The sequence below is a fragment of the Garra rufa genome, chromosome 16 (genome assembly GCF_049309525.1).
Source record: "Garra rufa chromosome 16, GarRuf1.0, whole genome shotgun sequence".
In the NCBI taxonomy this organism is placed as follows: Eukaryota; Metazoa; Chordata; class Actinopteri; order Cypriniformes; family Cyprinidae; genus Garra; species Garra rufa.
The window spans coordinates 43694809-43704642 of NC_133376.1; the positions used below are offsets into that span (position 1 = coordinate 43694809).

Consider the following 9834-nt stretch of genomic DNA (forward strand, 5'->3'; position numbering starts at 1 on the left):
GAGTCCTCCCCAATTTGACTTTGTTGCAATATGGAACTTTTGCATTATTATTGACATTTTACTTTATTATTTTAATACTGTAAGGTTGCTTTGACACAACTTGTATTGTAAAAAGCGCTGTATAAATAATCTTGACTTGATAGGATATTATGGTTTGTGAATCATTATTCAGATTAAGACTATAGAGCATAAATACAGTAATTTGATGCAGGTTCGCAAATAATTTGTTTCACACTTTATTTGTTATAATGAGAGAACCCGCGAGCTTGCATAACTCTGCATTGAACGAAAAAACTGCACTTTAGAGCCTTTTCCTGTATGTGAATATGGTAATTATTCAATACTATGGTGTGTTTCAAAGAACCACCACAGTGATGCATTGGTGGCAAACAAAGGCTCAGACTCAGTGGTCTGTTTCACAGTATGAGTATATTCATGTCATATAAATAATCACAGTGCACAAGATCAAACAGAGACATCTCCATTCCCTGTTCGACTCCAGATTAATGAAGCATTTAAATGGAGATCTGAGAGCAGCTCAGCATCATTGAGCACCAGAACCACATTGTGTCACTTCTGCAGGCACATGATGTCTTTGTGTTAAACCCATTTGGAAGCATGTTCTTATTACATGAAATTCAGTTATCATTAATGTACGAACAGACGGCTGCTCTGTGAAAGTACACAGGAAGTATTAGATTAAGTACCGTCAGTTTCCATTTGCATGCAATGTTTTAATTTGACAGGCTGGAGCTATTTTTGCAGCTGTCTGGAGCATCAAGGTGCTCGTCCAGATTGTTTACTGTTTCAACCACTTACGCTGTTTACAACTGAACCAGAGCGATAACATTTGTCTTGCACTTTCACATTCAGCTTGTTCACACATTAACAAGATTTCTAAATGTGGGAATAGTTCTATTTTTTAAATGAAGTTGATTCTAATTACTTCAGACTAACCCTGATCTTATACCTAAAAGAAAACCACTTCCATTTTTAGAATAACAACAAGATAATAATAAAACAGTATTTTCTTTAAATAAACAGCTTTTTCACCCTCAAGGATTTCTCAGATTAAACTAATTTATTTAGATGTTTTTCAGCAAAGTGTTACAAGGTTAGAAACACACTTAAGGTTGGCACTAGTTGTTTGAGTTATGACATAAAGAGCAGCTTTAGTTTATTTAGACTTAAATAAATTTCATATCTGTGACACGCAAAGGCAAAACGAAGCAGCTGTGAGTGTGAGTGTTTTATTCAAGCAGCCAGATTGTAATATACTTGTCACCACAGAACAGGCCTGAGTGTAATTTTGCACTTATGACAGTGGTGATATTTGTAAAGTGCCACAAAACTGGAAACACCCCAAGATGCAAATAGAACATTATAATCTGAAGGCACACATAACTGATTTATTTTTTAAACTATGAAATGTCTGCTGTCATAATAAATGAGGACATAAATGCATAAATAGACAATATCTTCAGAGCTGCTCTGAGAGTCACTTTGTGAGCATTTGACCACTTTATTTGAGAGAAACTACTGTCATATCACGTACACAACAAATAAAACCTCTTGAAAATAATAATAAAAACTTAAAGAACAATTTCTGGTGTAAAAAAAAAATGTGCGCTTGTTTTTATCAATCCAATTAATTACAGATGCTTTTGATTATTAAATTGTTATAATTTAATTAAAGCATTCAAATGGAATCCAGAAATAATAAACGGAAAAGACATAATTTAAACAATAATTATTGAATTTGAAGGAAAAAATGTATTTCATAAGGTTCTAAAAATTTGATTTGTGTTCAACTTTTAATAAATCGCTGTTAAGTTGTTTAAGTTACATGGTTTCAATGAATTATTATGCTTTATTATTAATAACATTTAATTTAACCATTAAAATTTAATGAATTTGGGAGAAAATTTAAATAAAATAAAAAATAAAATGAATTTCATAATACAAAGGGATTTTATTCTACCTTTTTAATTTTTATTTCACAGTACATTCTTAAAAATAAAGGTGCTTCACAATGCCATAGAATAACCTTTTTTGTCTAAATGGTTCCATAAAGAACTTTTAACATCTGAAGAACCTTTCTGTTTCACAAAAGGTTATTTGTGGGGAAAGAAGGTTCTCCAGATTATAAAAAGGCACAAGAGGATGTTTCTTTAAAGAACCTTTGACTGAATGGTTCTTTGTGGAAGCAAAAAATGGCTCTTCAAAGCACCTTTATTTTTAAGAGTATATTTCTGCTTTTTTGTTCAAAATAAATGGAAAAGGATATTAGACTTCTTTTGAATACAACTGTGACTTTCACAAATGAACTTAGTAAAGTTTGGCCACATTGTTCTCCAGAAAGTACTGCAGATAAGGATTTTTGTTTCATCCACCACGTGCTGATTAAACACCATTTAGTAATCGCATTAACTCCTTCAGAACTTTGTGATTGGCTCAAAATCACTGACAGCAGATTTCTTACGTGCTCAAACTGTTCATTTTTATTGGAGGACATATGGAATTTCTCCAACAGCGTTACAGCTTTTTAAACAAATTGCCAGAGCTGATGAACAGTGAATCATTTAGACAGATATCAACATGAACAAGTTTTCTTCAAAAACTTGGAAATGATCCAAACTATAATCGTGCCAACCATGTCTTCCAATCTACAGTTCTCAAAGCTGCAATGTGGACCAGACGTTATTTTGATAGTCCTAAATCTAGATAAGTTATAGTAGGAGACACACATACACACACACACACAAAAGATAGCTAGGCCTACATCTATGACTTGCATTATTAAGGAGAAAGTGGGCCATCTTTTTTGTAGGTATTGGTGTGTTACATGTATGTACTGATTTTTGTGCATGTACGTGAAGCATAGCTCAAAGCGCACTCCTCTGAATGTGTAAAGGTGGTGCTATAGAGCCATTTTGCCACACCCACTTCTGTAACCTATATCAGATGTAAATTTCCGTCAGTTCTGATGTGTGTGCAAAGTTTCTTGATTTTTCGAGCATGTTTAGTCCCTCAAAAATGCAATTGATTTTTGAGAAAATTTGTCATGCTGCCATGGACACGCCCTTTAACTAAAACTCGATCTTCACAATTTAACATCGCAAAAAGGCCTTTAGATTTGACTCACCAAATATAATGTTGATATGATTAAATCTCTAGGAGGAGTTTGTTACAGCACAAAACATGTCACTTCCTGTTGCCAGCAGGTGGTGTGATAACTCAACACGGTCTCACCCCTATTCGTCACATACTGCCGTTTGGTCATTTTCCCCTCACGTCCATAAGCTGACGTTGAGGGTACCCCCCTCTTCGTCGCGTGGCACCGTAGAGGGTCATCCGATAGATTTGAATGCAAATCCCTCATCTTTGGATTTTGACGAAAGGGGGTTAGGCATCCAGATGAGAGCAGTTGCGTACAAATACCACGCAGAATCTTCTACGGCAATTACGTCACCAGCGAGGCTCAGTTCGACCAGTTCACCTGATACGTGGTGTACACCTTCAAGCAGGTAAGTGACCGCAACAATCTTTTCATTATTTTAATTATTTCACTGTTTCTGCATCACTTGCATGGGGTCATGTGTTAAAACGGAAGCTTAGTGGAACAGTTAGCGCGGCTGCTAAGTTAGCCTACGATTGACATTAGCCGAATGCTAACTTCTAACTCGTGCAGTTTGAAATCGATACATAAATAAAACTGTTTTTAATCATATTCACGTGGCTGAAATCAGCTCTACAAATCAACCAGCCTAGTATCGCGTATCATGTAAAAAGTCCGCTCATTTACCATATTTTTACCATAGTAACGTTCACTGTTGCTCGACAATGTCATGTAAATGCACACTAACCACTAGCTTACTATGGTTTTACCACTGTAACTGTAGTCTTACTGTGGTATTTGTAGTATAAGCACACTAACCACTAGCTTACTATGGTTTTACCACTGTAACCGTAGTTTTACTGTGGTATTTGTAGTATAAGCACACTAACCACTAGCTTACTATGGTTTTACCACTGTAACCGTAGTTTTACTGTGGTATTTGTAGTATAAGCACACTAACCACAAAGCTTACTATGGTTTTACCACTGTAACCGTAGTTTTACTGTGGTATTTGTAGTATAAGCACACTAACCACTAGCTTACTATGGTTTTACCACTGTAACCGTAGTTTTACTGTGGTATTTGTAGTATAAGCACACTAACCACTAGCTTACTATGGTTTTACCACTGTAACCGTAGTTTTACTGTGGTATTTGTAGTATAAGCACACTAACCACAAAGCTTACTATGGTTTTACCACTGTAACCGTAGTTTTACTGTGGTATTTGTAGTATAAGCACACTAACCACTAGCTTACTATGGTTTTACCACTGTAACCGTAGTTTTACTGTGGTATTTGTAGTATAAGCACACTAACCACTAGCTTACTATGGTTTTACCACTGTAACCGTAGTTTTACTGTGGTATTTGTAGTATAAGCACACTAACCACAAAGCTTACTATGGTTTTACCACTGTAACCGTAGTTTTACTGTGGTATTTGTAGTATAAGCACACTAACCACTAGCTTACTATGGTTTTACCACTGTAACAGTAGTTTTACTGTGGTATTTGTAGTATAAGCACACTAACCACAAAGCTTACTATGGTTTTACCACTGTAACCGTAGTTTTACTGTGGTATTTGTAGTATAAGCACACTAACCACTAGCTTACTATGGTTTTACCACTGTAACCGTAGTTTTACTGTGGTATTTGTAGTATAAGCACACTAACCACTAGCTTACTATGGTTTTACCACTGTAACCGTAGTTTTACTGTGGTATTTGTAGTATAAGCACACTAACCACTAGCTTACTATGGTTTTACCACTGTAACCGTAGTTTTACTGTGGTATTTGTAGTAGGCTATAAGCACACTAACCACAAAGCTTACTATGGTTTTACCACTGTAACTGTAGTTTTACTGTGGTATTTGTAGTATAAGCACACTAACCACTAGCTTACTATGGTTTTACCACTGTAACCGTAGTTTTACTGTGGTATTTGTAGTATAAGCACACTAACCACAAAGCTTACTATGGTTTTACCACTGTAACCGTAGTTTTACTGTGGTATTTGTAGTATAAGCACACTAACCACTAGCTTACTATGGTTTTACCACTGTAACCGTAGTTTTACTGTGGTATTTGTAGTAGGCTATAAGCACACTAACCACAAAGCTTACTATGGTTTTACCACTGTAACCGTAGTTTTACTGTGGTATTTGTAGTATAAGCACACTAACCACTAGCTTACTATGGTTTTACCACTGTAACCGTAGTTTTACTGTGGTATTTGTAGTAGGCTATAAGCACACTAACCACAAAGCTTACTATGGTTTTACCACTGTAACTGTAGTTTTACTGTGGTATTTGTAGGATATGCACACTAACCACAAAGCTTACTATGGTTTTTTGATTTTACGGTATACTATTTGTAAAGCACAGTAACCACAATGCTTACCACACTTTTAAAAAGTTTTTGTGAAGTAATTGTAATTCAGTATTTTTTTTTTCTGTCTTGCAGTTATGTCAGATCACCTACTCCAGGAGCTCTTTTAAGTAGGGATGCACCGATCCGTATCGGCCGATCACTTGCGCGTTTTGTCAGTAAAGCCGGTTCTGTAATCAGCGGTAAATGCCATCAGGTGCTTGATTTCACGTTGAGCCGTATATACTACACACAGCCGTTGTTCACTGACGAGCTGCGCACATTCACACTGATAATGAACATTGATTTGCGCAGCTCGTCGGTAAACAACGGCTGTGTGTAGTATATACGGCTCAACGTGAAATCACGCACCTGATGGCATTTACCGCTGATTACAGAACCGGCTTTACTGACAAAACGCGCAAGCATGATCGGCCGATTCGTATCGGTGCATCCCTACTTTTAAGAAGCCATCTCTGGTAAAAGCCATCACTGTATGAACTGTAATCCATAATTAATCTACACATAGTTTTTCTCTCTCTCTTTCTGTGATTTATCATGACATTTTTAAAATCTCATAATTTTGACCAATTCTGTCAGAAAGCTGCTAGAATTAACAGGGAACTTGAACTCAAAGCTCCCAATGCTGATCTTGAAGAAGCTGTCAAAGAGGCTAAACAAGTCCTTCAATGATTCAGTCTTTCACAGTAATGTTGAAGACATTTAGCTATAACTGATTTGCTTTAATCAACGCATCCTTATTTTAGGTGTTAATAATAACTTTCCTTACAGTCCTTCCTCTCAAATATTTTGGTCACAGATTTTGTTTAGCACATTGTCTCAACATGTGTGTATTTCTCTTTGTTTCAGGGTAAAGGGAAGACCAAAGGAAGGCCTGTCATGGGATTTGAATTGGGCCATGTTGTGCATTTATGGAAAAGACTAAAAGCAAAGGCATTCCAATGGTATGTCAATGTTGGTCTGAGCACCTTGACTGAACTGTACTGTAGTTAAATTGTGCAGCATCTTTACATACCCTACAGCCCCATCAGAAAGAACAACCAACAAAGTGTCATGTCGAAATATTAATAACTAATACAATTTACCAAGCCTTGCATGTCTACTGATTTTTATTTTATTTTTTTCTCTTCTAGTCAACACTCACTCCTATCTCTAACTTGTCATGTGAGAAATCAGACCTTCAGTTAATTTGGCCAAATCAGATCACTTAAAGCTGTTCACACCAAGAGCAAGAATTATAATGACTAACACACTAACAGAAAATAACTTCTTTTTTTTTTTATCATAAGCGTGTGCTGCAGTTATGTTGTCTGCATTTAAATGCTCAGGCTATTTATAGTGTGGTGGATTTTGATTGGCTGTCAATGTTTTGGAATCTGGAAAAATCTGTTCTGAAAGAGATTCCAACCATATTGTTTCTGTGTCATTTTATGTCAAATAGCTGTGGTGTGGACTCATCCTTGGTGTGAAGAGGCCTTTAAACTGCTCACAACAAAACCATCAGCAGGTAATTATATTTCATTTTAGTTTGCTGTTAAATAATTGTTTTTTTTTTCTAATGCTGCTTTCTTCTCATTTTGTTAAACTTACACAATTCTGCCTATTTCTCTTCATCTTATTTCTTTACTCCCTCACTTAACACATTATTTTGTGCTCTGTTGAAAAATAGAAGCTTAGAGTTTGCAAGATGGCCTTTTCTCAGACTCTGAATAGAAATGTATACAGATGAATTCAGGAGCCTGCTAGAGTTGCCAGGGAACTTGAGCTTGAAGTATATAATTATAACTGCTTAATTTATGTTTAAACAACAATAATAATTAAAAATTGGGTCAATAAATATTGTATTGTTTTAAAGCTGAAGACCAAAAAATGCAAAGAAAATCAGTCCCAGCAAGCCAGTCCTGATGAATGAGGAATGAACATGGTCTTCTTGTGCCCAAACACAGCTGAAAAGTTGCACATTTCCACTGGTATGTATGTATGCAATACATCAAGCAATGTAGTTACATGGGCTAGGGTTATATGGGGTATAGCAATTGATGTTAATCTCTCAAAAGACAGCAGTTACCATTTTCACATGCACTTCTTTTTTTATAGCTCCTAGAATTGGCATATCAACTGTGCTATCATCTCCAATTCCATTATCTGGAATTTGGGCAGGATTGGCCAAATATGGTGAGTACTGACACCTGCACCTATTCATCAACACTATTTCTCTGGAAATATTGTTGACTTATTGTTTTGTCTGTTTGTTTGAAGGAGGATGAAGGCAGTTGACGATATCAATTCAATGGCCACCAGATGCAGCATTGCAGCCTGAAACCACCAGTTAACTGCGATGAAGACTGCATTCCTGAACAACTCTACTGTGACAGCTCAGATGTTACGGTCCATAAAAGTAAACTTCACTGTTTACTCAGTTGTTTCAACTGAACAACTGCAAAATAGTTGTGAAGGGATCCTTTTGGCCCATATCTCCAACAAGAATCAATGGTAAGTCCAATGCAACAATTAAAAATAAAAATATATATTGTTTATTGATTTACAACACCCTAAATACATGTTATGTCCCTCCAGGATATTTACATCAGTTGGTGTGTGAGGAAAGCACAGAGGACCATCAGAGACTCCAGCCACCAGAGCCATGGATTACTCTCATCGTTACCATCAGGCAGAAGTTATTGCAGAACCTGCACCAGCAGACACATTTTTCCACTGGCAATTAGACTGCACTGAACTTGTACCAGAAACAATACACAGCACATCAAGCTCATATGCACAGCACTCTAATAGATGCACTGTCTGGACTCTAACTCACTATTCTGCACCATGACATTCTGTTTGCACTAATTCATTCCACACTGCGCTGCAAAGGTATGCGTACTGTGATTGTTTTAATTTCATGATCTCTGTATAGCATACTATTTACCATATTGTTCTCTACCTGTATTGAGTCCCTTATATGTGTGTTGCCTATATATTGAACATTTGTTGTCTTTACTGTCATGCTGCAGTTTGCACAAAAAAATGTCACCGCCTGTACACTTATGATCATGGTATTGTGAAAATAAAGTGATATGATTTGAATTGGTCACATGTCTTTTGTCCGTCAGTTGTACTGTAGTGTGATGAATAACAACCGAAATTGTTCATGACATGGAAGGGGATTATTAAGATAGGGATATGGATAAGCAAGAGGAAGAAAACCAAGAGAGCTCTGATGATGAGCAGGAAACTGAATGTGATTCTATGATGCTGAAGACATTTAACCATGCATGCATTTGGGAGGCTTCATCTGGTTAAAATAACATGGTTTTAACATAACGCATTTTTATTTCTCTTGAATATCATTTGTCTTAATATGTTACTGTATCTGTCTTAGTGATGTATTGGATAATAACGTATGGTAAATATTCTTTATTAGGAATGGTGTTTGGTAAATACACCGTTTAGTTAACAATACACATAATTACCATGAGTGTTTTAATTAAGATGTGACATTTGGTCATATTAATGACCTTCATTACATGAAGGGAAGGCTGAAAGATTCATTAGAAGAGACTGCATGGACTATATTGCTACAGGCACTTTATGCACAGCTGAGGGTGATGGACCAGGGAAAGATCAACATCAATCCTGTACTGTATAATAAATAAGATGAGCATGCACATTACTGATGTTTTGCAAAGATGGACAAAGGACAAAGATGAGGAATATTTGACAAAGATACAAATGATGTCTTTTATATTATGATCCTTTGCATTGAATGAATTGTATGGCTTTTGCATAAACCACACTGTCTGTACCTTTTCTTACTGAATGACACACTGACATTGTGTGATAGTACAAAGAAGTGTCACAATATGTATTGGTTGTTTAAACTGGTGTCTTAATTTCCTGTCATCACTGTGTTCTTGCTCCTGATCTAATGAAATAAATGGAGCGCAATTCAAATAGGAAATGTCTATTCTTATTCTAAGATAACTATGACTTGCAACTTACATATTGGCAAATTGTTGAAAAGACAATCTAAAAAATGTGACTCAGCACAGTGTGTTGTCCATGATGAGAATAGATTTGTGTTTTAACTGCCCTTCCATCTCCAGGGGCCCAGTAGAGTCCCATGGAAGAGCAAAAAAATGAACATTTCAAATGGCTGTAAATCAGTGTCTGATTATAATGTCAAAGAGAAAATTGGCAGGACAACTACTTATGCTATGTTAATTACATAATGTTGGACACAGTTTTCAAACATACATGGAAATGTGGTATAAAGGTGTTTTAAAAAGTGATCTTAGTAAAAAAACAAATTTCAGCCTGCCTCT

At 36.1% G+C, this 9834-nt stretch overlaps 1 long non-coding RNA gene across 1 annotated transcript; it reads left to right on the top strand.

Annotated features, from left to right (window-relative positions):
* Positions 1–6949: 6949 nt before the first annotated feature.
* On the top strand, positions 6950–8853 carry LOC141287880 (uncharacterized). The gene is made up of 5 exons (XR_012339570.1): positions 6950–7016; positions 7365–7479; positions 7607–7684; positions 7769–8002; positions 8087–8853. It is a non-coding gene; the product is annotated as an uncharacterized lncRNA (long non-coding RNA).
* The last annotated feature ends 981 nt before the right edge of the window (positions 8854–9834 follow it).